General features: G+C 33.2%; 1 long non-coding RNA gene across 1 annotated transcript; it reads left to right on the top strand.

Moving 5' to 3' along the window:
- Nucleotides 1-2,366: 2,366 nt before the first annotated feature.
- Nucleotides 2,367-6,011, top strand: LOC112941097 (uncharacterized). Its single transcript, XR_003246056.2, has 3 exons — nucleotides 2,367-2,689; nucleotides 5,075-5,138; nucleotides 5,907-6,011. It is a non-coding gene; the product is annotated as an uncharacterized lncRNA (long non-coding RNA).
- Nucleotides 6,012-23,271: the final 17,260 nt, after the last annotated feature.

Raw genomic sequence — 23,271 nt, 5'->3', positions numbered from 1 at the left:
ATGCGACTATATAATAAATTTTTTTTGGCTAAACGACTTAAGTATATTAATGACAACCTGCAGTTATTTAAAGTTGGCGTTTACCACCAATTGGTGGTGGTGTGGTCGTACAAAAAGTTATAGAATGTTTTGAAACATCGGTCAAATAGAATTGAAAGGAGTAAGAGTTACAAATGGAAATAATTAGTGGGATGTAGTTTAACTTTTATAAATACGAGGGAATAAGAATGTTTACTTTGATTACAAGGGCCAAAGATTTATCTTATGAAAGAATGGATAATTGAATTCACAAACACATGGCTCCATCCGTTTTGCCAAGATTATTGTGATAATTTTACATGTTATTCATAAACATTGAAAATTGTTGGATAAGATTTGAGAAAGAAGTCTACACATGTTAGACTTGAGTGTGGTGATAAGCTCTTTCATGATTATGAGTTTCGTAACTGGTATGCTGAAATTTTTAGCAAAGGATACCGTAAGATCGATGCAGAGGCGATCAATTATAAGCTAAGTTACCAATCCATAAGGATATTCAAAGCATGAGCTAATGTTGATAGATAACGGGATGGAATTACACAATTTGGATCAAATATCAAGTTTTTCATTGTGAGTCTATGTTTGAGGCAGTATGTGTTGTCAAGATATGGGCTAGTAAAGTAAGAAATGATTGATCACATTGAATATCTAGCATTTTAAAGGACACGTGTATAATTTGAGTAAAAAATTTGATTACTTTTGATTGTTAAAGGACTTAAGGAGGGTTTGATGTAATTTTTTGGTTTAGATGCTAAAAATGAAGGGTATTTGGCCTAACAATAGGATTGGTAAGTGAGTCAGCAATAAGGAAAAGTGTTTGGTGTATTGAAAAATTTAAGATATTTAGAATTCTGTGTCATGGAATTTTTTTAAAAGAAAAGTGAAGGAATAAATGGAAATTTTTGACATGGACTCTTTGGAGGAAGCATTTAGTATTATTCAATCTTGGTTCTATGCATTCTTATGTGACCACCTATTTTCATCATGTAGATGCGTTGGAGTATGATTCACTAGCTATGTACACACATACTTTGACTTTTGTGGGTGGATCCCTAGTTGTGGGTCGAATGAATGTTTTAGCCGACTTGATTATCTCAAATAACATATGTAGTGTTGTCATTAGGTTTATGGAGTATTCCAGTTGTTCTATATGTTTCACCTTACTTATGAGAATTTATAAAAGAGCTACCATGAGTATTTACAGTTGTCCGACATAGAGTGACCATGTATTCTCTTAGTTTTAGCGTGATTTATGCAATGGTTTGGAATGGTAGTTTAAATATGGTATGTTTAAGTTTGCGTGGAGTTGATTATGGGTGAGATTTAATAATTTTATCTTGATGAAAAAGTACTAGCAGATTTGAAAAATTAGTGCATCATCTGTAGGTGAAACTTGTATCTGTCATGGAATGCTTACATGGAAAGAGAAGGAGTCATAGTTCAAAATTTTTAGAGGCGACAATGTGGTTGCTAGGAAGACATTGATAATAGTGACGATTTGAAAGTGTCGACTTTAGTAGGATGCTGTGAAGGATATGCTAAGTCTGATAAATAGAGTATATGTATGTCTGTTTTGAGGACAAGGTCGGTGGATTGCGGGGAGCTAAAACTCACAGGTATAGGGTTAGCTCGTGAAAGTTAATGTATGAAAAGAAAATCATAATAAGATCTATGATGATTTGTGCGTCATGATTGTGTTGTGGTTGGTTCAGGTTAACTCCTTATTGTAGCTAATATTGATTCAGAATTTTATTATGGATATGGTAGAAAATATTTGTCATATGGTTGTGCTAAGGTCTTATGGAAGACTCGGTAATTGAAGAGTCCATTTGGGAATAGTTATGTTATTAGTTGAGTTTACATACAATAATAAGTTGTCATTAAAGTATTGAGATGGCTCCATTTGAGTCATTGTATGGGAGGGTGTAGATGTCCAATTGGTTGGTGTGATACTTTTGAGATGAAGTCTTGGTACTAATATTTGGAAGGAATCACTAAGACATCTACCTTTTCATCCTTGTCCTTCTTTTGATCGTTTGAGGACGAACGATTGATATTTTGGTATATAATGTAACGACCCATTTGATCATTTTGAGTATAGAATTTTTTATTTATAAAATACTTCCGTTAAATTTTAAATGGATATTTTGGATTATTCGTAACTACAATTACAGAGTTAATGTGATAGTTTTAAAATTTATTTAGTTGGTGCTTAAAGAAAATAAAATGACATTAAAATTAATAGTGGGTCATTTTTACCACATCTTATAATTGGTCATTTAAAATAATTAGGTAAAGAAATAATTTGTAAACAAAGAAGAAAGAATAAGCGGAAGAGGAGAACAACAAAAAAGCGGCGTCGAACGAAAACAAAATTGACGCGGCTAAGTTTTCGCCTAAAAATATTCATCCAAGGTATTGAATATTTTTAATACATATTAACAGGGGCGGATTTATGTTAGAGCAAGGGGTTCTTCCGAACCCCCATCACCGAAAAATTACACTATATATACGGTTAAATTTTTAATTTATATGTATATATATAATGTTGAACCCTCTTAATGTACACCAAAGGCGTAGCTTAGTGGCTTTGGGGGTTCAAGATTTCTCGCTGGAGAAAGTGAGGTTGCGTGTCCGAGCCCCAACCAAGGTAATTTTTTCAGGTTTATTTTTCAGCATTTTCCCAATTTCTGTTTAGGCGTTTTAATTTTATTTTGTTAAATAATAATACAATCAGAAAATTGACTTTTAGTTCCAAAAAAAAGAGGAAATTTAGGATTTATTAGATTAATTCATAATTACAAAGTCAAATTTTTAAAAACCACTTTGTTCTTCTAGGATTTTTCCAGTTTTATTTTTCATCTCTCTTCCCACTTCCCAGTTCCTTGCTACCTTGAACGCTGGTGGGTGCTGCTTGTCGCTGCTCCTTGCTACTTCTGTTGGATTGATCGTTATCGAAAATTTGAAGCCTATACCAGTCGTTTTTTTCTTCTCCATTGATATCTACTTCGATAAGTTTTTGGTTCCCTATTTTCTTACTAAACTTTTATATACCTTATTTCGTTCTTTCGTGATGTGCTTTCTTTTTGTTGACTAATATATTGATATCATTAAAATTTCATTGTTTCGCTAATTTAATATATTTTCTTAATCTAATATTGGAGAGATAGATAAACAGTTATTGCTTAAGCTTTTTGGTTTTGGTCTTTATCGTGTGTGCACTTTTCTTTAATTGTTCTTATTGTGTGTTTATTTCTCTTAAATTCTAACTAAATTTTTACTTTATAATTCAGTCTTAATATTCAATGAAGAAGTATTTTACCCCAGTAAAGAAACTAAGTTTAGTCTCTCATAGTCAAAGTCAATCTAACCAAGAAGAAAATATCAATCATTCAAAAGAAACATCACATACTTCTCAAGAATTTGATTTGAGTACTTTAAAGTTTGACCCTGGTGAAAGATTTACAATATTGAATTATCAACCAAATCATTGTGATGTTATTAGAAGAGCATACCTTGTGATGTTATAGTTTGTGTTGAGGTAGAGTTGAATTTTTTCAGTTGCTTAAATCAAATCATACTTATTTATTTTTAACCCACCCCTTCCGTTTATACTTGACTCGATCTCACCCGCTTATTTTTGAATATTATTAATATGCTTGCTTATTTTTTGAATCCCTCGATAAAAATCTTACCTCCGCCACTGCATATTAATACGTACAAGTTCAACAATTATAAACAAAAAGAACTATTTACGGTTAGAGTTTAGTTTGAGGTTGGGCAAGGTTGGTAGGTAATAATTATTTGATGATTACTAAAGAATTAATAGTGCAACATGGCATTAATAGAGTGATGAAGATACTAGGTTGCAAATGGAAGTGTTGACTGCCACTCGTGCCGTCACCAGCTGTAGATATTATAATTTTTATTAATTTTATATAAATCGAATTTGATATATTGAGATAGATAATTAAATATTAAATGTTGTATATTATTTGGATATAATTAAGATTATGTTATTCAGAGAAATAAAGACTTAACCTTAGGTTTGAATATAAGATTTAAGAGACTTGACATATCAATGAACTTCAAGATTAGGAACATGAGTATAGATTTGTGTTAGATCATTTTTGGTCTAGGCTATACATAGAGTAATATGTGTGTCTATAGACTTGTTAATTTACAAATTACGTATGTTGCATAGATTGGAATTGTTCAGAGGTATTGACGAAAGGAAAAGTAATGAAGAAGTAACTTGTTTGACTTTGGTTTTTCGGTGAAGGTAAGTTATGATTTATTCTATTTAATAGATAAAGTCTTAATAGTGATTGATATGCATTGAGTGATATTGTGAAGTTCTCTCTGTACGTGATGGTGCGATTGTGTGGCTTGGTTGTGAGGTTTGTGATTGATTTGAAATCTTGAGTACGGGAACTTATAATCTTGAAACCTCTATATCGAAGTGATGTCTTGAATAAAGAAGGCTTGGTGAACTGTTATTAATGAAGTGAAAAGTGATGATAATAAATAATAAATTACTGACATTATTGGATCAAGTGTAACGTTTCAGCATGGTATTATTGGATCAGGGTGTCACACTCCGATACGATATTATTGGATCGATGTTTCACGTTCGGACACAAAATTATTGAATCGGAGTATCACATTTTGACACAACATTATTGAATCGGGGTTTCAGGTTTTGACACAATAACATTAAAAGAAAAGATATATAAACAAAATAATGTACTAAATCTCAAATAACTCAATTCTCAAATTTGCTTAGTTTGGAGGCATGAGTCCTCAAGTATGTTCTTGATATTGTTGATTGGTTACATACACACTTAGTGTTCTTGTCACTGGTTTATGTTGTTTGTTGTTTGCCACCTGCTAAGTGTAATAGTTGATTTTATACTATCTATTCATTGCATATTTAGTTTTTAATTTGGGTTGACCGATGATACCTACTCAGTACATATTGCCATGTACTACGCCTTACTTGCGTTTTTCTTTGTTTCTGTTTTTTGGAGTGCAGCGAGTGTACCAATGACTTTGAATCTCTCTCGGCTCTATCAAGTTCTCCAACATCAGGTTCCAGGGTGAGTTAATCATTCGATCTCATATTGGATTCTCTCGGTCATGACATGATGTCCTTAGTTTCGGATACAACCTAACTGGTTCTTTATTTTGGTGTCCTTAGACTTAGTATTTGGAGATTAGATATCCTTGATGTGATGACTTTCAGGTTTTGGAAATTACATTTAGTAGACTTTAATTGATTTGTGTTTCTAACATTAGATTTAAGCTTCCGTATCATGGTTAGTATTTTGTAAATTGAATGATAAATATAAGTTGGGGTTAAATTCATTGATTCCCCCACCTAGGAGGTTAAGTGTTGCGCCACTCATGACTCGATTTGGATCGTGACAGTTTATAAATACGTGAATTTCTAATCAAAGTTAAAATGTCTCCTGAAAAACGAAAAGTACCACATAAATTGAGACGGAGACAGTAAATAAAAAATATATTAAAACCAATAATTATTTATTTTAAAAGGCATTAGCATAAATATCGTAAAACCTCACTAAATTAATACTCGATTAATTATTAGTATCTCTAAGATAAAATATTTTCCAGTCCTGACTGGGTCAGACGGAAAAAATCACTCATTTCAATAAGATAATGTATTTTCAGAAGTCTCCTATTTAGATATATGGTCTCATTAATATTATAAATTAATAATTCTCTAAAAGTACAATATATCTAAGACAATTTGGTAAATATGATTCTATTTTATTCTGTTTTCTGTTAATAGTGATTTGAATCTCGTTGAAGCTCATCTTTGACTTTTCTTATTTTATCAACAGCTTTGATGTTGTCTTTTTGGACCGCTCCCTAAAATTGTGAAAAGTGTAGATGTGATGAGTGTTTCATTACACATAACTGGTTCCCAAAGGTGTTGTATCTTCTTCATATCTATCATCAACATTGTTTTTCGAATGATAAATTTCTTCTAATCTTTGAACCTCTAAAAATGTATCATTTTAAACCATCCAACACGTTAGTAATTTTCCATTTTATTGCAATAATCGAAATTATTAATAATGACCTCAAGCTCATAAATGAGATTTTCATAAGTGTACATATTCAAATTCTTCGAGATTTCACACCTGAATGAATTTTATGATGTCAAAACATTCTTAAAATTAATAAAAGATTGACTTATCAATTAAATAATTCATCAATAAAGTAATAAATATTTTACGATCTCACTTATATTATATTCATTTTAGTGAGGTTTTAATGTAACTTTTCCTATATATCAGTTGGGTTTGTTTGGTTTTAAATTGATTCTGTCAATTTTTCTCTCAATAGATACAACAGAGCTTCTTGAAAGAGCGAAAAAAAGGGAGAAATATATTTGAAACGAGAAAGAAAGATTGAAAAGATAATGAGTAAAATCTTCAAAGGTCACTTAATATTGAGAATTAATCTAACAAAGTCATGAAACTTTGGTTTGTATCAATAAAATCACTCCACTTAGATTTTTCTATCAATAAAATCAATCAACTAAATTTAATATTAAGAAAAATATAACAAGACAAAATGAATATTTTTTATACGTATATAAATGTGACTCTACAAATAAATTAATTGATCAGATTAAAAGGGACTCAGGTGTTAAGGTATAATTTCGGAACTGATTCAAAAGTCTATCTATTTTTTATTTAACTAGGTTAGTAAATAGGGTAAGCTGAGAAAAACAACAATGAATTATAAAACTGGTTTAAAGAGACCACTGAATCTTAAAAAGATAGAAATAATAAAATATGTTGAGAAAATGCGGATAAATACAAATATATATGTATGGTAAAAGTAAAAGAAATAAAATGAAAAAATAATGACACCAAGAATTTTACGTGAAAACCCTTGTGAATAAGGGAAAAACCACGGGTCAAGAGGAGACACTGATATTACTATATAAGGAATTTTACACTGTGTAATCACGAATACAATACTCAAAGTGACTACTATACACTCAAAAAGAACAACACTCTTTTGGTTTCCATCTTACTAAAATATCGCTCACACTATATTTTTCTTAACAAACTATTTTTCTTGTACAGTCTATGGAATACCTCGCTTTGCTCTCAAAAAGGTTTTTCTCTCTAATTTAGTATGTTCTACAAATAAGAAAGAATGCTCTATTTATAGAAGAATAAAATTATGCCTATGTCATTAATGACATAGGTTAATATAGTAAAGTAAAAAATGGTTGCAAATCTTATCAATATGTCAACCACCAAATCTTTTATTTTCAACTCCAATTGCTATTCCTTTTTAACAACTGCTTGTAGCATTTGAATAGCAAAAGTTGATCAAAAAATGGGATGGATTAAACAAATCTCCCCCTCCAGTCCTATTCACTGGAAGGAGGTATCTTCATCTTCTTTAGAGAGAACTCATACCTACAAGTTCTTTGCATAACTCGAACTTGTCTTTCGATATCGTCTTGGTCAGCATATCCACAGGATTTTCACTTGTGTGAATCTTTTTGACGTGAAATGATTCACTCTCCAAATCTTCACAAATCCAATGATATCTGACGTCGATGTATTTTGTTCTTGCATGGTACATCTAGTTCTTACTCAAATCTATTGTACTCTAGCTGTCACAATAGACAATATACTCCATGTGATTCAAACCAAGCTCTTGAAGAAATTGTCTGAGTCATATCAACTCCTTGCCAGCTTTAGTAGACGCAATATACTGAGCTTCAGTTGTAGATAGTGCAACACACTTTTGCAGCTTCAACTGCCATGAAATAGCTCCCCCTGAAAAAAAAACAAATATTCAGTAGTGGATTTTCTGTTATCAAGGTCACCTGCCATATCAGAATTTATATAGTCTTTCTAAATTGGATTTGATTCTCCAAAAGACAAGCATTCATCTGAGCTTCCTCTAACATATCTAAGTATCCACTTCACAACTTCCCAATACTCTTTTCCCAGATTTTTGAGAAATCTGCTGACAACACCAACTGCATGAGCAATATCAGATCTAGTGCACACCATTGCATACATTAGACTTCCGACGGCGGAGGAATATGGAACTTTGGTCATGCTCTCTTTTTCCTCCCTAGCTGTAGGACACATCTTCTTGCTCATCTTCATATGACCAGCAAGAGGTGTACTAACAGGCTTAGCATTCTTCATATTGAAACGCTCCAATACACGTTCAATGTACTTCTTCTGGGATAAATAAATTTTTCTTTCATATCTGAGACAAGTAATTCTCATTCCTAAAATTTTCTTGGCATGACCCAAGTCTTTCACAGAATAAGACTTACACAAAGTATTCTTGCCCGCAATCAACATATCATCCACATACAGCAAAAGGATGATAAAATCATTGTCAGAAAATTTTTGTACAAACATACAATGATCTGAAGAAGTCTTCTTATAGACTTGCTCCTCCATAACAGATTCAAACTTCTTGTACCATTGTCTAGGAGCTTTCTTTAGGCCATATAGACTCTTTCTAAGTTTGCACACAAAATTTTCTTTATCATCTACTTTGAAGCCCTCAAATTATTCCATATAAATCTCTTCTTCTAGATCACCGTGAAGGAAAGTCATCTTCACATCTATCTGCTCAATCTCTATATTAAGACTAGCAACCAAATCTAGAATTGTGTGAATCGAGAATATTTTCACAACAAAATAAAGTATTTTGTCAAAGTCAATACCCTTCCTTTGATCAAATCACTTAACAACTGTCACACCCCATTTTTCGCATTTCGCAAAAACGGGTTTTGTGCACGACCTAACAACTCTTTTGGAATTTTGAGTTTGGAGTCGCCACCTAACGAATTAAGGTGCGTTAGGGCACCTATCTAACCTAACTAAGTCTAGCTAAGGTCAACGAGCCAGAGATCAGGGTAAGGGTTCAAATTACCTCGAGGGAAAGGTGTTAGGCATCCCTCGAGGTCCACAAATGTGGGTCCCGGCCGTATTTCATGCAATATATGGGGGTCACAAGTGGAAAATAAAGTCACTTAATTTGTTAATTTATTTAAGCTTGCTAAATAATGACAAATAAAATACAATTAAGACTATCTTATATTAATTTTAAATATGTGAGCTAAGCAATAACAATAAAATAGATATACTAAACAATTAATAAAGAAATAAGCGAGAGGATAGAAAAGAGACAAATAAATAAGCAAACAATTTTATATTTTTTAAACTACCCCAAACAAAAATAATTATTAAACAAGTAAAAGGGTAAAATGTGAAGGGAGACTCAAAAGAGACTTTTAGATCAGGACTTGACTTTTCATTTTGTTTTTCGATAGGCTGCCGTATAGGGACAGAAAAAACCAAAGTTTGTCTTTCAAGCCTGAGTCGATGTCATCATCTCCGTAGGGCCATCTACCCCTACCCAACCATCGCATGTATTTCGTACCTAAAAGGTGCCTAATCATCCCAACTTTATTGTCCAAGAGGCATTGGACTCTTAAAGGGTGGATTTAGACAAAATAGAATATAAGGCCCTCCTAGACACCAAGTCAAACATGCAAGACAAATAACTTGGTCATTTTAGCACGGTAGGTTTCAATTTGGCCTCTAAATTTAAATAAACATGCTCGCAAACAACAAATAATTGTGAAAGGTTTCATGCTAAGTGTGTGAGCATACAAACGAGCAAGCATAAATTAATTTTAGAGACACAAAGTTAATAGCAGGACAGAAAAAAAAAAGTCATGAATTGTTTTTAAAAAATAAGAAAAAACAAGTTATTACAAATGCAAGATTTTATTTCAAAAGCAATAAAAGAATATTATAAATGCAACAAATTATTTAAAGAAACAGTGTTTAGTATACAGAAACTAGTTAATTGAGGGCATCTTAAAGTAACAAATTTTATTTATTAATGCATAAATTATCTTTTAGAACACCAGATTTTATTCATTTAAGGTAGAAAATTATTTTTAAAAATACCAATAAACTTATTATTAATACAACAAATTTTTAGATAAGTGACAAATTTATTATTAATGCAGAAAATTATTTTTTAAAATAGCAACAGATTTACACATCGATTATTAATATTGAAAATATATTCTTAAGCAGAAAAAATGAAGTGCAACAATTAGAAATCAGGTTGTGATTAATGCAGAAATATTTCTTAAGCAGTCATTTTATAAGATGCAGAAAACATTTTTTAGAACAATAGCAGATTTTATTATTAATGCAGAAAATTTTAAGAGATAGCCGATTCACTCGATGCGACAAATCAATAGGGATTATTTATTTAAAGTGACAGGAGATATGCACAACGAATTTTAGCTCAGTTATTGATATGCTAAAAAAATTTACAAGCCTATTAACACGATTTCTAAATGATTAACATGCCTAAAGTTATTAACATCTAACCAATTAGTCTACTAATTTATTAGATTCTGATTTTACCATGCAAAACTTAATTATATGAAAACTCATTAACAAATTTAAAGTTGTTAAACTAAGCATTAGGCATGTAGAAAACTTTTTTTTTATTAATGAACAAATAATCACAATGAATAGTTAAACACAATTAGTAAGCTTTTTTTTTATTCTTGATTAAGTTGATGATGCAAAATCAGTAAACATGATAAAGCATATAAGTTAATTCCTATGGGCATGCTCACGATAATAAGATAAACACGTAGCATGTAGTTCCCCTTCCTCTTTAGACGACCCCCCAAATTTATTTTTGTTTGTACTAGAGTTAGAGAGATTACACATTGTTATAAAACAAATAAGAAACAAATGAACAAAATATACAACAAAATAAATAAAAACTCCATCAGAAATTATCTTCTAAGCGACTCTTCAATATCTTGAACTCTAAGTTCGAAACATGTAAAAGGGATAATGTGACATATATATAATGAAAGGTAATCGGAACAAAAGATATTCATAGTAACCGATAAATAACAAAAAAAAGGTAAAGAATAATCATAGATATATTATCACACGTGAGAGAGAGAGGATAATGAAACTAACTCGGATGTTTCCTCATTTTTTTCATTTCCAACATATAAACAATGTTGATTATGCAAAAACGCAATTTAAAATAGTAAAGAAGGCTAACCAACTATGTAGAAATTATATTGGCAATGAAGAATTTTAGTAAAGTTTTCAATCCACGACAGCAACACAGCAAGAAAGGATGATCCAAATCCTTACTAGGGTTCTTACTTTTTTCAAGAATAGAGAGCAATATATAAAGTATTTTAAAATATGAGCAAGGTGGAAGATGAGAGTAGTGTGTGTATTTTCGTATGGTGAAAGCATATGTCCCCTCTGTCTAAGGAACTGTGAGCATTATTTATACTAAAGAGACGGCTCAACATGAAAAGGAAAGAAATAAATCAACCTCAATTAAAGAAAAATAACGATCCTTATTCTAATGGAGAACCGAATCAGTAAAGGAAGGAGCACTAATTTGGTTCAATTCCAAATCAATCATAATATCTTACCAAAAATAACAAGCAACAAGTCTGTCCAATTTTAATTAAGGTAAACTTATATCGCTCAATATCAATTAAAATCACTATAAGGGCAAAATGAAAGAGAATAAACATACATCATATAACAAATCACAACAATACAATAAACAAATAAATTAATATATACCAGCCATATATGGTTAGACACAGTCGTATACAGTCAATTACACATTGAGTATGAACAAATATATTCTGAGACAGAGAAATACCATGGGTGCTTCATTTTCAAAAGAAACAAAGGGAAGCAAGGAAAGGAAACATAATTCTAACAAACTAATCATATGATAAAATAAGCGTTAAGAATTTCACATGAATTTTAACATGAATTAAGGCTGGAGAAGAAGATGAGATTTGAGGAAAAATAACTTATACAATAAGGATTTAAGACTACAGAATAAAAATTCATACCTGGGACAGATCTATAAAGATCTGTTCCTTATCCTAATGCCTCGTTTTTATATGTCGGTTGTTGTTATTGCTGAAGGATGGGGCGAAGCTGGGCTGGTTGGTGCAGTTGCTGCTGACTTTGCCGGTCGGAACAGCATTGTCGGCTGCTGTCTCCACTGGTTGCTGCATCTTTTCTGCCTGGTGGTTTTGTTCTCGCTGCTGCTGTTGGAGAAACTGCACCATTGCTAGAGGTGCACTGGTCACTGCTGCCTGGCAGTCCTGCAAAAGGGAGTGGAAAAAATATGGAGGAGAAGAAGAGGGAAAGAGGGAGAAGGGGACGGCGGCGTCTGGCTGTTGCCGGTGTTCTCGCCTAACTGGAGCTGCTGGTTGTCGTCGTCTTCCTGCTTGCTTCGCCGGCTGGAGAGAAGGGCGAATAGAGAGGGACAAAACGGGAAGAGGAACAGAGAAGAAGAGGGAGAGGGGGAAAGAGGAAGGAAGAGAGAAGCGAGAAGGAGATAAGGGGGAAGAGAAGGGAACGAGGCGGCCAGCAGCTGCTGGCTGGCCGGGGGAAAAAGAAGAGGGGTCGCCGGAGAGAGAGGGAGAGGGGCTGGCGGCTGATGTTGCCAAGGAGGGGGAGGGAGAAAGAGGGAAGGGTTGCCGGAAAAGAAAAGGGAAGAGAGAAAGGGAAGGCGGCGCTGATAGAGAGGAGGGAGAAGAGAAGGAGAGAGGAGAGAGGAGGTCTGGCGGCTGCCAAGGAGAGGGGAGGGAAAAAAGAATGACATATTTTAGGGATTAGGCTCTTTTAGGGTATTAGAAAATAGGAAGAATAAGAGATTAGATCTTGACCGTAGAATTAGTTTAGATGAGTGGTTAGAATTTAATATAGGACTTAACTTAAAAGATGGATGGTTGAGATTAAAAGATAGAGTCTTACAATTAAATTTGATTGGATGCGGAATGGCTAAAGTTGTAATGAAAGAGGGGCTATGATTGAAATAAAATTGAATTAGAGTTGCTGGAATTGAAAGAAATTATAATAGAATAGCTAGAATTTAAATAATTTTAAGGAAAGTGTAGAAATTACTATTTAATTAAAATAATACATATATTAAAATATTTTTTATATAATTGAAAATCATTTAGATTTTGAAGCATTTGAAATTCATTAATAAATGTTATAATAATATTTACTATAATTTTATAAAGTAAACCATACTAAAATATATAATTTTGAGAAAAATCGACTAAAACTTCAAAACTTTAAGTAAATTTTAAAATACGTATTTAATCGAATATAATCCTAAAAATGGTTACAGGTCGGTCAAAATTGGGTGTCTACAGCTGCCCCTTGGTTGATTCAGAATGAAAAATGAATTGTCAGGCAACCAACGTTGACTTAGTAGCAGATTTTGTCCGACCGACGACAGATGTCAGTAGGATCAATTCAAGTAAAGTAGAGTGTAAAAAAGGGTACGACCGAGACTTTGGTTTTAAGTCGTCTACATATCTCTGGTTATACATGAATCAGGTCGTGCGTAGTTTTAGATTCAAGAGCAAATGAAACTCTTAAAAATTGAAAGAGCACTAAGGTATTTGAAAGGCATGATATCAGCTTGAATGGATAAGAATAGAGTAGCGAGAAAAGAGAGATTGAGAGGATAAAAGAGCATGACAAAAAAAGCGAGAAGAGCATGATAGAGTGAGATTATCAGCTTTTGCAAGGTTTGGAGTATGAGTAGTAAAGAATTGATAGGCTCTTCGTTGTGATAGATGATAACATGATAATTGTAATCAAGGGGCAATCGATCATATCTGCAAATTTTAAATAAATTGTTAGCTTATAAATAGAAAAAGTATGACCAATAATGATAAAGTATGAGTTCTAAATAAATGAGAAGAGGTGATAAGAAGCGTATCTGTTTTGAGACGTAGTGCAAGCCTTGATAGTCTTCGGCCCATCTCTGAAGAATAACCTCGATGTGATAATATAGCGATAATAGAATAGACGGGAATGTATCGTAGTAAGGTGGATGTATGTAAGCATCCTGTTGTAAGGAAGAAGAGCTAATTGTCATATTGTGAGGCAGACGAGCATAAACATCATATTTTAAGGCGGAAAAGCCTAACGTCATATTGTAAGGCGGAAAAGCCTAAATGTGGTATTGTAAGGCAGACGAGCCTAAATACCGTATTGTAAGGCAGACGAGCCTAAATGTCGTATTGTAAGGCAGACGAGCCTAACCATCCTATTCTAAGGCGGAAGAGCCTAAACATCCTATTGTAAGGCGGAAGAGCCTAAATGTCGTATTGTAAGGCAGACGAGCCTAAATGTCGTATTGTAAGGCAGACGAGCCTAAATATCCTATTGTAAAGCAGAAGAACCTAAATATCCTATTGTGAGGCGGAAGAACCTAAATGTCGTATTGTAATGCAGACGAGCCTAAACATCATATTTTAAGGCGGAAAAGCCTAAAAATCTTATTGTAAGGCAGAAGAGCCTAAATGTCGTATTATAATAAGGCGAGAGAGCTTAAATATATATTCAGTCAGTCGTAGAAGAAATTTGATAATAGCCTCTTCAAAAAAATTGATCTGAGGATAGTATGACTTACATAGTAGCTACTAAATATGACAGTATACTCATATATAATTTATTCCTCCATCTAGAGAAAAATCGTAAATTCAAAAGGCGAGAGATGGTCATACCTGTGCTTGTTTTGCCTTTAGAGTTGCATTCCGTTGTGATGAAATTTTTGAGGATTTCTCAAAAAATTTTGCCCCAGTTTAGAGTATAAGATATATACTCACTCTTTTAATAAATATCTCTATGAAAATTTTTGAGGAAACCTCAAAAATTTTGCCCAGTTTATTAGTAGGGAATTTTTGATCCTGCTTCACTCAAAGAAAAATGGTAAGTTCCAAAGAAAATGATTGTCTTGTATTTGGATATAAAGGCTCGACTTCGAATTCAAGTGTCAATTATGTTCATGGATTGTTAATTAGCCTAGATCTGAATTTGTAAAAGAGTGTTTTGAATGACCATGGGAAAGAAAAAAAATCTATTTGATAGAGACTGGACCCATCAAGGGTTGCCTACGTATCCAATAAGGAAATCAGGTCAAACGTAGTTCAGAATTACAAGAAAAAATGAAAGGAATGAGGAAGGCTTTGGGCATAAGGTCTGAGAACAATAAAGCCAACTTTGTTCATAAGAGTTTTGTCCTTATCATTTTCTCTGATGTGATTTGCCCTTCCTTGTCAAGTGCCTAACGTAAATCTTTGTAGGATCTCCTTTAACAATGAATGTATTCGTCATAGAAGGATTTCAATTGTTGTTTTGGGGTCCTTGTTGCACTATAATTTTTCCTTTTTCAATCATATTCTGAATCTTATTTCTCAATGTTGCACATTCTTCGGTGTCATGACCTTGAATGTTTGAATGATAGGCACAATTTTTGGATAGATCAAAGTTTGAAGTAGAGTGGTTGGGAATCCATCCATTTATTGGTCTTAGAAGTCCTTTATCCCATAATCTCTGGAAAATGTCAGTCAATGTTTCCTTTAAGGGAGTGAAGACATGAGGTTTCCTCACCTTATGTTGAGAAACCTGAGGGTTGGAAGGCTCAAGAATAGCATGGATTTGCTCAATATTCTGATTTCTTTGTTTCGGAGGTATATAGGTTGATGTATCTTCGTTCCTTTCATCTAATGAGTCTTTCAGGACTTGAAAAGGAATTTGTGTATCAACAATTGTTCCAGACTAAATGTCATATTCTAACTGTTTTCCAATTCGAATTAGACTGTCGATACTTTGAACACCAGCGAAGAACAGGGTTTTCTAGTATATACCGTCAAGTGATCTGATGAGAGTTTGGACCAACTCCTTTTCATGCGGTAAGTGACGTATTTTGGAGGCTTCCATTCTCCATCGTATGACATATTCCTCAAAAGATTCATGACTTAATTTCTTCAATTTGATCAAATTTAACATTGTAGGGTCAACCTTCTTATTAAACTTGTATTGTTCCACAAAGTCTTGAGCCATGTCTTCCCATGCGAGCCATTTGTCAAAGTCTTGTTTGACGTACCAAAGTGAAGGCTATTCCTGATAAGCTTTGAATAAATAACCTCATTAGGATAGGTTCATTGTTTTCTTAGCCAACTAGCCTGCTGCAAAAATCTTTGAGATGTGCTATTGGATCCCCACGTCCGTCGAACATGTTGAATTTTGGAATTTTAAATCCCAACGGCAATTCAACTCCTGGGTGTAGACATAAATTTTTATACCTTAGGTCATGAGTAGGTATTGAGTTTAATCCTCCATTCACCTTTTTCTCCAAGTCATGAATTTTTCGCTGCAGTGCATCTAGCTTAGACTTCTCTATTTTGTCACCTATTCCCTCATATTGTGAAGCATCAAAGTTGAGGCGTGTTGGAGACCTTTGTTGAGAGAGGGTGTGAGTAGGAAGAGGATGAGGGGAGACAGTCCAAAAGGTACTTTGTTGTGGACGAGATGAGGGGTGATTTTTTTGAAGGTTAAACATATTTGTCATATTGCGGGTTCTTAGTCGAGCCAAAATCCAAATACTAGACAACCTTTAGTCAAAGAAGTAAATCAAACATAAAAGTCAGTTATTATATAGTGAGCCAAAATTATAATTTCAAATGAATGACACAATACCCTCAAAGTGGGACAATTATAACAGTTAATAGAATAAGGCACATAATTGATTCAAGTTATACTTGCCAGTTTGAAGTTTAGAGTCAAAGAAAGATTTTAACTCCATTGTGACATAATAACTTGATTTAAAATATGATGATCAAATTGACACATAAATATGCAATTTGTCTAAAGGGTGTTGGAGCCCTTTAGACAAATAGGGTGGCTACTAATTATATGGATTGACGCAGAGGGTCAAACAACCTAGGGTTTATGCAGCATGTATGACCTAACAAGGGCTTCTAAGAGTTGTCTTGACGCGGACTTCAAAAAGGGATTCTATGTGAGAGGCTCGTGATTTCGCGGAGTAAAACTATTTGTTACGTCCACGCATATGCCGACTCTCTATAATGGGTATTTGAATAGAATTGTAGTAGTTGTGAGAGGTGCATAGGCACAACATCACGAGAACAAAATAAAAAAAAGGAAGAAGGTCCCAATTGGGAGAAATATGAGCGGAATGCCAGTTATCAAAGCAATAAACACTTAGCATTTAAATTGGAAAGTGGTAACATATAAGCATTTTATAAAACAGTAAATAAATAAGCATAAATAAATAAAAGGAATTAAAACATATAAAGGTATAAAAAAAATCACGCAAATAAGGAATGAGGGTATGGGATTACATGTAGTAAACAAATAAGGAAAACGGGAAATGTGAAACATGGTAATAAACAAATAAGAATGGGGAAAAGGGGTGGAACATTAAAAGAACATAGTAAGCAAGACAACAAAATGATAATTAAATATGATGAACACCTAGAAAATAATGAAATAAATAATATAAAGTAAACCCCACATAAATAAGCATAAAACACGTAATGGTAAGAACCTAATATCCCCAGCGGAGTCGCCATTCTGTCGCTCCCCAATTTTCACAAAAACGGGCTTCGTGCACGACCTAACAACTCTTTTGGGATTTTGTGTTTGGAGTCGCCACCTAACGAATTAAGACGCGTTAGGGCACCTATCTAACCTAACTAAGTCTAGCTAAGGTCAACGAGCCAGAGATTAGGGTAAGGATTCAAATTACCTCGAGGGGAAGGTGTTAGGCATCCCTCGAGGTCCACAAATGTGAGTCCCAGCCGTATTTCATGCAATATATGGGGGTTACAAGTAAGAAATAAAGTCACTTCATTTAATAATTTATTTAAGTTTGCTAAGTGAAGACAAATAAAAAAACTATTAAGACTATCTTATATTAATTTTAAATATCTGAGTTAAGCAATAACAATAAAATAGATATACTAAACAATTAATAAAGAAATAAGCGAGAGGATAAAAAAGAGACGAATAAATAAGCAAACAATTTTATATTTTTAAAACTACCCCAAATAAACATAATTATTAAACAAGTAAAAGGGTAAAATGGGAAGGGAGACTCATAAGAGACTTTTGGATCAGGACTCGACTTTTCATTTTGTTTTTCAATAGGCTGCCGTTTAGGGACAGACAAAATCGAAGTTTGTCTTTCAAGCCTGAGTCGATGTCATCATCTCCGTAGGGCCACCTACCCCTACCCAACCACCGCATGCATTTCGTAACTAAAAGATGCCTAATCGTCCCAACTTTATTGTCCAAGAGGCATTGGACTCTTAAAGGGTGGATTTAGACAAAATAGAATATAAGGCCCTCCTAGACACCAAGTCAAACAGGCAAGACAAATAACACGGTCATTTTAGCATGGTAGGTTTCAATTTCGCCTCTAAATTTAAATAGACATGCTTGCAAACAACAAATAATTGTGAAAGATTTCATGCTAAGTGTGTGAGCATACAAACGAGCAAGCAAATAATTGTATAAGATTTCATGCTAAGTGTGTGAGCATACAAACGAGCAAGCATAAATTAATTTTAGAGACACAAAGTTAATAACAGGACAGAAAAAGAAAGTCATGAATTGTTTTTAAAAAATAAGAAAAAAAGGTTATTACAAATGCAAGATTTTATTTCAAAAGCAATAAAAGAATATTATAAATACAACAAATTATTTAAAGAAACAATGTTTAGTATACAGAAATTAGTTAATTGAGGGTATTTTAAAGTAACAAATTTTATTTATTAATGCATAAATTATCTTTTAGAACACCAGATTTTATTTATTTAAGGTAGAAAATTATTTTTTTAGAATACCAATAAACTTATTATTAATACAACAAATTTTTAGATAAGTGACAAATTTATTATTAATGCAGAGAATTATTTTTTAAAATAGTAACAGATTTACACATCGATTATTAATACTGAAAATATATTCTTAAGTAGAAAAAATGCAGTGCAACAATTAGAAATCAGGTTGTGATTAATGTAGAAATATTTTCTAGGCAGTCATTTTATAAGATGCAGAAAACATTTTATAGAACAAAAGCAGATTTTATTATAAATGCAGAAATTTTTACGAGGTAGTCGATTCACTCGATGCGACAAATCAATAGGGATTATTTATTTAAAGTGACAGGAGATATGCACAACGAATTTTAGCTTAGTTATTGATATGCTAAAAAAATTTACAAGCCTATTAACATGATTTCTAAGTGATTAACATGTCGAAAGTTATTAACATCTAACCAATTAATCTACTAAATTATTAGATTCTGATTTTAACATGCAAAACTAATTATATGAAAACTCATTAACAAATTTAAAGTTGTTAAACTAAGCATTAGGCATGTAGAAAACTTTTTTTTATTAATGAACACATAATCACAATGAATAGTTAAACACAATTAGCAAGCTTTTTTTTTATTATTCTTGATTAAATTGATGATGCAAAATCAGTAAACATAATAAAACATATAAGTTAATTCCTATGGGCATGCTCACGATAATAAGATAATCACGTAGCATGTAGTTCCCTTTCCTCTTTAGACGATCCCCCAAATTTATTTTTGTTTGTACTAGAGTTAGAGAGCTTACACATTGTTACAAAACAAATAAGAAACAAATGAACAAAATATACAACAAAATATATAAAAGCTCCATCAGAAATTATCTTCTAAGCGACTCTTCAATATATTGAACTCTAAGTTCGAAACCTGCTAGAAGGGATAATGTGACATATATATGATGAAAGGTAATCGAAACAAAATATATTCATAGTAACATATAAATAACAACAAAAAGGTAAAGAATAATCATAGATATATTATCACACGTAGAGAGAGAGAGAGAGGATAATGAAACTAACTCGGATGCTTCCTCGTTTGTTTCATTTCCAAAATATAAAAAATGATGATTATGCAAAAATGCAATTTAAAATAGTAAAGAAGGCTAACCAACTATGCAAAAATTTTATCGGCAATGAAGAATTTTAGTAAAGTTTTCAATCCACGACAGCAACACAGCAAGAAAGGATGATCCTAATCCTTACTAGGGTTCTTACTTTTTTTCAAGAATAGAGAGCAATATCTAAAGTATTTTAAAATATGAGCAAGGTGGAAGATGAGAGTAGTGTGTGTATTTTCGTATGGTGAAAGCATATGTCCCCTCATTCTAAGGAACTGTGAGCATTATTTATACTAAAGAGAGGGCTCAACATGAAAAGGAAATAAATAAATCAACCTCAATTAAAGAAAAATAAAGATCCTTATTCTAAATGAGAACCGAATCAGTAAAGGAAGGAGCACTAATTAGGTTCAATTCCAAATCAATCATAATCTCTTACCAAAAATAACAAGCAATAGGTCTGTCCAATTTTAATTAAGGTGAACTCATATCGCTCAATATCAATTAAAATCACTATAAGGGCAAAATGAAAAAGAATAAACATACAACATATAACAAATCACAACAATACAATAAACAAATAAGTTAATATATACCAGGCATATATTGTTAGACACAGTCGTATACAGTCAATTACACATTGAGTATGAACAAATATATTCTGAGACAGAGAAATACCATGGGCGCTTCATTTTCAAAAGAAACAAAGGGGAGCAAGGAAAGGACACATAATTCTAACAAACTAATCATATGATAAAATAAGCTTTAAGAATTGCACATGAATTTTAACATGAATTAAGGCTGGAGAAGAAGATGAGATTTTGAGGAAAAATAACTCATTCAATAAGGATTTAAGACTAGAGAACAAAAATTTATACCTGGGACAGATCTATAAAGATCTTTCTTTATCCTAATGCCTCATTTTTATATGTCGGTTGTTGTTATTGCTGAAGGTTGGGGAGGAGCTGCGCTGGTTGGTGCAGCTGCTGCTGACTTTGCCGGTCGTAACAGCATTGTCGGCTGTTGCCTCCACTGGTTGCTGCATCTTTGCTGCCTGGTGGTTTTGTTCTTTCTGCTTCTGCTGGAGAAACTGCACCATTTCTAGCGGTGCACTGGTCGCTGCTGCCTGGCAGTCCTGCAAAAGGGAGTGCAAAAAAGATGGAGGAGAAGAAGAGGGAAAGAGGGAGAAGGGGACGGCGGCGCCTGGCTGTTGCCGGTGTACTCGCCTGACCGGAGCTGCTGGTTGTCGTCGCTGATATGGCTAAGTCTCTTGTGCCATAATGTTGAGGAGTTATTTCTCTTAACCGCATTCACAATATGAACATAAGCAGATGTCGCAGTCCAGTATAGACCACGACATTTGTTACCACGAGCCATAACAAAGGAACCTTTAATGAGCTTCCATTTTCCATCACCGTTGCTACTAATATATCCTTCATCATCTAAAACATTAACAGAAATCAGGTGTAGACGAACATCAGGAGCATGTTTCGCATTGTTCAAAGATAGTTTAGTTCCAACACTATTTTCCAAAAAAGTTATGCCAATACCAAACACCCTAGAAACAGTCTCATTACCCATACTCAAGGTTCCAAAATCACCAGGAGTATATGAAAAGAAAAAATCCTTCCTTGATGTCACATGAGATACGACACCAGTGTCCACAACCCAGCTTGACTCATCACAAACAATATTTATCACATCTGCATCAAGAATAGTAACAACATCTTTGGTGGCGATGGTGGCTAGGCAATTTTCATTGCCATCTTCCTTAGTTTCCTCTTTATTTTTTTTCTCACTCTTCAACTTTCTCCAGAACTTCTTTGTGTGCCCTTTCATGAAACAATGATAGCACTCAATATCCTTAAGTCTGCCTCTAGATTTGCTCCTATTTTGTTCTCTATACTGAGAACCACAAGTTTTGTTTCTCCCCCTGGGGCCACTTATCAGGTCATCCGACGAAGAAGAACCTAGAGATGTTCTTCTCATCTCTTCTTTCAAGACACTACTCTTGGTGGAATCCATAGAGATCACACCATCCAGAGAAGAATTTGACAATGAAGTTCTAAATGTCTCACAAGAGTCTGGTAGGGAACCAAGTAGAAGCAAGACTTGAATTTCTTCATCAAATTTGATGCCCATACCAGATAACTGATTCATGATCCCCTGAAAATTATTCAGATGGTCTGTCATCGGAGAACCATCATGATACTTTAAACTCAACATCTGCTTTATTAAGAACATTTTGTTGTTGCCAGTCTTTCGAGCATACAAACTTTCAAGATGCTCCCATACTATTTGAGCATGTGTTGCCCCAGAAATATGGTTCAACACATTATCGTCGATCCATTGCCTAATGAATTCACAAACTTGTCTGTGCAACAGATTCCTCTCTTTATCTGTTTTATTATCAGGCTTTACGGGGGTATTTTGATCTGTAAAAATTGTTAACATAAAGCAGATCTTTCATTTTTCCCTTTCAAATGACATAATTAACACCATTCAAAGTAACCATTCTACTTGTGTTGATTTCCATTGTTTTTCCCAAAAAATATAGTTCAAATAAAAGTAAATCTTTTATGATGTGGAAGTTCAGACTGTGCTGAAACCACAGAGCATACTCAGATAAAATCTTGGCTTTGATACCAGTTTGTGGGGAAGACGCGAATAAACACAAAAATATATATGTTATAAGTAAAGGAAATAAAATGAAAAAATAACGACACTAAAATTTTTTCGCGGAAATCCTTCTTAATAAAGGAAAAATCACGGGCCAAGAGAAGCAATTGATATTACTATAGTAAGGAATTTTACACTGTGTAGTCACGAATATAATACTCAAAGTGACTACTACACACTCAAAAGTAACAACACTCTTTTAGTTTCCACCTTACTAAAATATCAATCACACTCTATTTTTCTTCACAGACTATTTTTCTTGTATAGTTTATGAAATGCCTCACTTTGCTCTCAAAATGGATTTTCTCTCTAATTTGGTGTGTTTTACAAATGAGCAAGAATTCTTTATTTACAGAAGGATAAAATCATGTCTATGTCACTAATGATATATGTATATATAGCAAAGTCAAGAATTGTTGCAAATCTTACCAATTTGTCAACCACCAAATCTTTTTTTTTCAGCTTCAATTACTATTCCTTTTTAACAATTGCTTGTACCAATTGAATAGCAAAAGTTGACCAAAAAAATGGATTGGATTCAACAAAATACACCAAATTAAAGAAAGAAATCACCTAGTCAACGGTTGAGTCCATTTATTATATGCCTTAAACTCAATAATTATAGAGGCATTACACAATTTTTAGAAAAATAGTGATATCTTTAT

This window comes from Solanum lycopersicum, chromosome 1 (genome assembly GCF_036512215.1).
Source record: "Solanum lycopersicum chromosome 1, SLM_r2.1".
Taxonomy (NCBI): domain Eukaryota; kingdom Viridiplantae; phylum Streptophyta; class Magnoliopsida; order Solanales; family Solanaceae; genus Solanum; species Solanum lycopersicum.
Note: the sequence above shows the minus strand (reverse complement) of the source record. Positions and strands in the feature narration are given on the sequence as shown.